Source organism: Cyanistes caeruleus, chromosome Z, assembly GCF_971803275.1.
Source record: "Cyanistes caeruleus chromosome Z, bCyaCae1.hap1.1, whole genome shotgun sequence".
Taxonomy (NCBI): domain Eukaryota; kingdom Metazoa; phylum Chordata; class Aves; order Passeriformes; family Paridae; genus Cyanistes; species Cyanistes caeruleus.
Genome location: NC_141732.1, coordinates 81,892,193 through 81,900,012, shown reverse-complemented (window position 1 = coordinate 81,900,012; position 7,820 = coordinate 81,892,193). Strand labels below are relative to the sequence as shown.

The 7,820-nt window shown below is 42.6% G+C and overlaps 1 long non-coding RNA gene across 1 annotated transcript; it reads right to left on the bottom strand.

Moving 5' to 3' along the window:
* Positions 1–657: 657 nt before the first annotated feature.
* On the bottom strand, positions 658–7,664 carry LOC111941026 (uncharacterized). Its single transcript, XR_015280177.1, has 3 exons — positions 7,583–7,664; positions 7,376–7,486; positions 658–872 (listed from the first exon to the last, which is right to left on the bottom strand). It is a non-coding gene; the product is annotated as an uncharacterized LOC111941026 (long non-coding RNA).
* Positions 7,665–7,820: the final 156 nt, after the last annotated feature.

Here is a 7,820-nt window from a genome sequence, read left to right as displayed (position 1 = left end):
AAAAAAAGCAGTACTTAAGCACTGGCAAACAGAGTAAGACAGCGTGAGTAGAGTTAATGAGGGCTTAGGAAAAAAAAAAATTAAAAAAACCAAACAAAAGAAACCCCAAAACCCCACACCAAAAAAAAAAAAAAATAAACGACACCAAACCCACCAGCCTCAAAACCCAAGCCTAAATCAACCTAACCGAGAAAGGAAATTATTGCATGAGGGAAATAGCTGTGAGAGTTTGAGTTTTGGGAAAGAAAGGGACAATTCCAGCACTAAATGAATGCCCACACTTTGGCCAGTGTCCTTGGCATTCTTTTTTTTTTTTTTTTTTTTTTTATTTTATTTTATTTAAAGTGCTGCCATCAGAGTGTTAAACCTGTTGTTACTACAGCTGGAGCCACAGGTCCTGTCTTTTTGATACCCAAATGTGTTTCCTAAAAAAGGGTTTGTATAACATTAAATACTCTGTATTTTCCATATATTCTGTAGGTGGGTTAATACCAGCTCCTGGTTTTCAAGACCAATTCCGTAGTTCCCAGCTACTGAGAGTATTCTGAGTGCTAAAGAAGAGTACAAAAAGACCTTCCTATATTGCTGATGTCGCCTGCCAAGACACAGAAAGAATTCTGTGAGCCTTTTGAAGGTGACACTGCAAATCCCTGTGTTAAACACAATCCTCTGCTGTTTCTGAGTTTATTTATATCCAATCTAGGCACACATATGGGCACAGGATGCTTTTTCAGTCTGTTTGTCCAAGAAAGCAACACCTTTAGGGCTCCAGGAAGAGGCTGCCCAGTGACAACGGGTTCAGTCTCTGGCACAGGCTCAGGACCAACAGTCAACACTCGAAATTCTTCAAAATCCAGCATCTAAGTAGTTTCCTATTAGATGAAAAGAGAAAAGTGGAGCTGAAACTCCTCCAGTCAGCTCAAGAAGACAATGAATTTTTTCAGTAAGACAATTTCAATTATCTATTTATGTAGATGAGCAATAAAGTGTCAGGGCTCCTCCTTTCCTCACTTCTTCTTCTTTTTTTTTTTTTTTTTCTTTTTTTTTTTTTTTTTTTTTATTCTTCTCCCCAATCAGTTTAACAAACAGCGAGTTCCTTGGGTTTGTGTTTATGCTTGGTAACTTGTAGCTCTATTCACATTCTAAACTGTATTATTTTCACTCTAATGCATGTTCACTTGATTTTGTTTGGTTGTCATTAAAACTAGGGATTTCTTGCTGGCTGCAAGAAAGAAGTTTTCTAGAGAACAAAGTTACAACCAGTCCCTCCAAACGGGTGCTCATTGCCACCCAGCTATAAAACAGCCAAGAAATATGCAAAACTGGAAACCCTGCTTTTTCCTGCAGAGGCAGAGTAATTCAGTGGTCGCAAAGCTCATGGAGTGCCAAGCAGCAAATCACCTTTGTAATCAGCATTGCACTTGCTAGAGCAGAGCATTTTTTGATTTGTTTCTGGCAGAACCTGAGTGCACTTTCAGGCCATCTTCTCTGTGGCTCCTACCATCAGGGGCCAATAAATCTCATCTTTGATCTCTGAGGGAATTTGGCAGCTATCCCTGCAGGAGAAGTGGCAGATGGCAGCATACCCATCAACTGCTGACATCAATAAAGCTGGAGAAAGCAAGCAGCAGAGGAGAGGCTGCTCTTCCCTATCCTCCCTCCTGCTGCTTTGTCTCATAGTCTGAAAATGGTTTTTCCTCAATTTTGGTCACTCTGGAAATGTTAGTTCAGTAAGAATTCGTTTGGCGTAATGTTTAACAGGTTTACAAGTTTTGTTTGAAGGCAAAAAGTACAGGGGGTGACAGCAAAGGACTTGGTGTGGGTATGTGCATGGGCATGTCTCTTTCCTCCTGAGTTCCATAAGTTTCTTCATGGTATTTATGAGAGCTCTTCTCAATAAAACTCAAATGAAGGGGACTGCCCCTGACTTTTTCCTTTGGGTACCAACCCACTGAGAACTCCTTCCTACCCACATACAGAAATAGAGAAAAGTGGGAGTGATGTGCTTGCACTGAAAATGATCTGGATGGTTCTCTGTTCATCAGATGTGCTAGGGATCATGCCCTATATTGCCCTCCCCACTGAGACATTTAGGGCTTTAGATAAACCATAAGAACATGGAAACTTGGGCAGAGCTGAGGGAAGAGCTATAGTCAGCAGGGAGAGAAATGTGCTGGAGAGAGCAGACAGCAAAAGTAGAGAGGGGAAATAAAACAAGGAAGATAACAATAGTTTAGCAGAGGTGGGGCTCAGAGTCTGGGTGAGACATCTGACAAGTGACAGGGACTTGTCACAGAACCAGGAGAAAGGCAGCAGTGAGAAATTGGGTGGTTCAAGCTGTGCTGAGAATCACATGGGCAGCTCACCCAGAGCCTGCACTCCAAAAGCCAAAGTTCAAAGCCAGGGATGCTCACATAGTTTTTTTGGCTCACTTCTGGGTCATTCGATTAAAGGGATTCTAAATTTGACAACTCCTAATGTTCAAAGATGTTTAGATGGTTTTAAATCTGTTCAGCTCATGCCTGTTCAAGATAAATGTGAATGGCTCAACTGTTCATTTTAATAAAATTGAAATTAAAAAGAGCTATCCAGCATCACAGAAGGACATGTTAGAAGGGAGCCTCTCACTGAAGAGGAAAGTGAGGATGGTGCAGCTTCATTCCATCTCATGATTGCCTAACTCTGGCCGCTATCGAAACAGTAAATGCCACCATGAGGCTTCTATAGGCCAAATTTGGCTTAAGGCATTTGATTTTCCCAAGCATGTTAAGCTCTTTGCAGCTCCTTGGGTGGATTTAGCCATCCAATTTGAAGCCCATCCTTTTGAAATCTAGCCTCTTTTATGAAGTGGGCTGTGGAAGGCATGATGCCCTTTATCAATTGATGCCCACCCATTATTTGTAAGATTTAGCTTTGATCCAGGAATAATTATCGAATTGTGTATCAAAAAATATCAACCAAAAAAACTGTGATGGCATAGTCAAAAATCTTGTGTAGAGAGGCTGTGGCCTTGTCGGCCCTCTTGCCAGGTATTTGGCAGTCGGAAGTAAAGCAAAATATCCCCTGATATCTTGCATAAATTCTCCTTGCCTCTGCTCAAACCTTTAACTTATTTAAGGTTACTATTTCCACCCCCCCCCCCCCTTTTTTTTTTTTTCTGGCTACCTGTGACCAAATAAGGTAAATTCTCTTCTGGATGTTTGTTTGTTAGCTTGGTTTGGAGTTTGTTTGGTTGGTGGCTTTTTTGTGCGTTGGTTTGTTTTCAAATATTGTGAGGAACTTACACCTTCAGCACAGTCTTACCCTTGACTGAAAGTCCTACAGTTTATGTTTGAGAGAGCAGAACATCTCCATTTTCCTCGTGCAAACAGGTGGCCTAATGTAAAATCACCTCTTTTTATGCCAAGGCTACACAGAAGAAAAACAGACATAAGCTGGCCTCTAAAATTGCCCTGATCCATGTATTTCCAAAAAGCATGGCACAAGCATGTGACTGTGCTCCTAGCACAAGAATGTCCCAGCTGTTAGAGAATCTCTTCTGATTGTCCCAAAAAGCAGAGAATGCCTGTTAGTTTGAAAGAAAGCTTTGAAAAACGCCTGTGCAATTCCTTCCCTCACAGAGCTATGGTCCAAGTGAACTGAGAAAGTGGCAGGTATTTAATGGTCATCTCCACCTTCTGTACTCTCTAATGCTCTTCAAACCCAGTAATCTCATTCCCAACTGTTCCTTACGTCATACAGAACAAAACAATGCAAGAATCTATTTTGAAAATATTACCGTGTTTTACTAAATCCATCTCTCTTGCTACAGATGAGCTCTTTGGCTATTTTATCCATGTCCATGGTATTTGTGTGTGAGATTTGGCCTGTCAAATCTCCCGTGGGATTAATTCCCAGAGTCTAAAGTCCCAGGAGTGGATTGCATCCTGAACTCTTGGAAGAGCTGTCTTGCTTTTCAGTGTGCTAAATCCCCCAGGGTGATTCCACAGGCAGCAACCTCTGGGCAGGACTAACCTCGGGCGGGAAAGAACACCCAGCACAGGGTAAGTGTGTCAGCAACGGCAGTTGACGCAAACAGCGACACCTTCACACTGGGAAGTCACGAAATCCATCAGTGCTGACTGAAGTATTTTGGGCTTGTTGAGCGTCATTGCTCCGGACTTCTCCTGACCTCACTTAGCAGAACGGTGCCACCGCCCGTAAGCTTTTTCTTCAGTATTTGCCGTCATAAGTAGCCCTGTAGGCACTTGTTTTCTCCTATCAAATCATTAAATGCGAACGCAGTTGTTAGTTCGCCTTGCCCGGTTCGAATACATTTTGCAGCCAGTAACCATTCCCAGTTCATTAAGTGCCCGACCTCAGCATTAACACCCCCTCTGCTCGGGTTGCCTTGGAAACAAAGCTTCCTGTGCGTAATCCAAGCTTATCTAGCTCTTTATCCTACATGTGACCCTTAATTACTTGCTAAATTAGAATGGTTTTCTGAAAATCACAAGGGGAGGTTAATATGTTCTTCCAGAGCTGGTCAAGCTAAGATGACACTAAATTCACAGGGAATTCAAATTCCATGATCCCTGAAGGCGTCTCTTTCAGAAGGAAGATGAACTTTCCCAATGGGAGGCAGTGTGCCATGATAATGCTCCTGTCACTCACTTTCCTTGCCCTGCTTGTCCAGACCCAGCTTAATCCAGTGTGAACAACGGAGTAAGTAAATATCAGGTTGATTAATTATGGTGCAAGATTCAGTAACCACTTGTCTTCTGTAATTAACATTGTAATTGAAATTCAATAATACACTTCATACACAGATTGCTGGCCTAGTAGGAGGAGCAAGGGAGAATCCTCAAGGCTGTGACAGGGAGATGAAGAACAGAAAAACAGGGCTCAATATACTATTTGTCTTTTTAAACTGTGGTACATTTTAAGGAATTCTTCTGTCAAAAAAAAAATAGTGTTTCTTAAGGGTGGAATTGATGATCTTATAGATCTTTTTCCACCCTTAATAATTTTATTGTTCTAAAAAGAAAAACTTACTTCCAGGTGTCTTGGAGTAAAGATTAAATGGGGTTGGATTGTTGAAATGTGGCTTAAAATTTCTGAAAATCCACCTTCTCCTCACTGATTTGATAAAAAGACATAATGAGGAAAGGTAATGCTCTCTAAGATGCCCAGTGCTTTTCCTATCCATTTTTTCCAGTGGCAACTCAAGGACAGTGAGTCTTTGGCTTCAGTGATTGGCTTTATAAAGCTGTGCTAAGGCATGGTCTCAGGAAAAACCAAAACTAAAATTCTCCATGACTTCCACACAGCATTTAATTAACTGCACATCTATTCAAGCACAGCCAGTGCAAAAATCCCAGTCTGTTCCAGCATTCCCATCTATTGTGACACAGAAAATAATTCTGCCTGTGTGCAAAGGCTCGCTTTCAAGGATTTTTATAAGAATTGCGGACTGATCACTGAGATGGGAAGAGACCAGACAGGTCCTCTGGATACAGATACAGCCACTTGCATTTTTGCTCAAAATCCTCAAGTTCAACACAAGATACCGCAAAAGTTTACTAGCATAAGCAGTATTCTCCCCACACTTTTTATGAGTTCACTCACTGGAGCCTCATTTGTTTTCCTTTTTTCTCCTCCACTCTTTCCAGTGTGGGCTTGTTAACATGTCCAAATGCTCAGACCTCTGGAGGCTGAATGAGAGATTTATAGTTGCTGTGTGTTCACAGGGGTTTTGAATCCCCTGATGAGACCTATGGAAAATATCATGGCATTTTTGTAAGAATAATGATAGAGAAATTATATCAACTATTTGTTGGCAGAATTTGAGACAGTGAAGGTATTTAATTTGTTACGATTGTACAGAATTATGATTATACACATTATTATCCTCCCAGTGCTCTCAGTCCCTGCCAATCCAATTGTGTTTCAGGCTAGTGGGCCATTTTCTGTTCTCTGCTGAGCCTTCATTTCTCTTTTACTGGGTTTGAATTCAAACGTAATTTTCAGGACAGAATTCAAGGAAGTTCTTACAAATAGGAAACATTTTTTGTTTCCTCTAGTGAACTCCGGTAGCAAAACAATTTGAAGAGACTTGAAGAGTCTAAACTGCTAATATCTATAATTTTGGGAATCTCTGGATGTTTTCCTGCATGTCACAGCAGTTTGGAGGGCAGCTTTCCATGCCTGGGAAGAAGACTTTTAAAGGAGTTTCCATTTTCAAAGGAGATTTGAAAGACAAATCCTCCACGCACAATTGCTAAGACCGTGTCTATGCTAATGCCCCTAGGCGGCAAAATTTCAGCCTGCTTTCACCTGTGCAGGTGAGTGGATAAGAGGGAGTTGTTTAAAGGCTTGTGCTTTTTGGTTTCTAGTGTCCTTCAGCGTGGTTCTGCTATTTTATTGGCATAAATTCTGAGATTACTCCCAAATGTAGGAAGCAGACGGGAGAGGGCTTCATGCTCCTCTCTTTGCATCTCTGATGCACACACCATTTTATCCTCCTGAAGTAATTCCAGAATTTTACCCCAAAAATTACTTTCTAGATCTTTAAAGGACAGAAAAACAACTGAGTTTTCTGTCTCTAGAAAACTATCAAGAAGAGAATCCCAATTCCCTTGACATCTCCCACATATATGCTCTAAAAAAGCAAAATAGGTACATAAGCCAGGGATATTTTAGAATATTGTTGGATAGAAGACCCTATACAAAACAAAACATCAAGCACTTCTTTCTCTATAGAAACTGATCAAGAATACTCAATATATTTATATATAGAAATTCTAAAATTTATCTCAGAAACATTTTGCTTACTAAGTCTCATCTGGTTATATATTTGCTTGCTCCTTTGTGTAGCTGAAAAAGAAGTGAGAATGTAAGATTTTGCTTTCACCCACGCTGAAGGAAATGTGGGTCATTTTAGAAAAATCTTAATCTCTCCTGAATGCCTCCAAAATCATCCTCTTCTTCAGCAGGCTCTGAAGCTAGTTACTGAGTCTCGGATTGCCCATACTCACAGATTAAGAGGAAAAGAAGGGATGTCAAAATCAAATGGGTATGAAAAAGGTAGGAGAAAACCCAAGGATGTAAAGAAACTGAAATAAAAAAAAACCCCATCACTCCTGGTAATTATTTTCTTCTCCAATACGGCTGTAAGACAGGCTACTAAATGAAAATGAAGAGAATGAAAAAGGAAGCCCTTAACTGTTGGTTCAGTGCTTGATTTAACTCTGAGATAAGCCCTGCCCATGCTCTGTGACGCAGCACACTGACCAACAGCCGTGTCTCTCATCTTGGCACTGGCGGGGGCTCTCCCCGCCTGTCACCACTGTCACCTGTCGGGGCGTGCCTGTCACCTGAGATTTGTTTTGCTCACCTTTGCGTAAGGTTGGCCTCGCATGTTGGGAGAAACAGTGTGGATTTTCCTGCGGGACTTCCGACTACTCCGCAAATGAACTGAAAAGAGCCCGTGGAATTGCGGTCTTCGCTAAAAAAGTAATATTAAGGGGAAAGAACAGATTATTTATCTGACATTTTGTGCACTGTTAGCGGCTCGCAGCTGTCCGAGGGAGCCGCACACCACCTCACAGCACGCAGCCCCTCGGAAATTCGCCGAGAGGGACCGGGATCGGGGCCAGACTCCGACCGTGCCCGGTGGCCCGGCCCGGCCCCGCCCTCAGCCCGGCCCGGCCCCGCCCTCAGCCCGGCCCCGCCCCGCCCTCAGCCCGGCCCCGCCCCGCCCTCAGCCCGGCCCCGCCCCGCCCTCAGCCCGGCCCGGCCCCGCCCTCAGCCCGGCCCCGGCCCCGCCCTCAGCCCGGCCC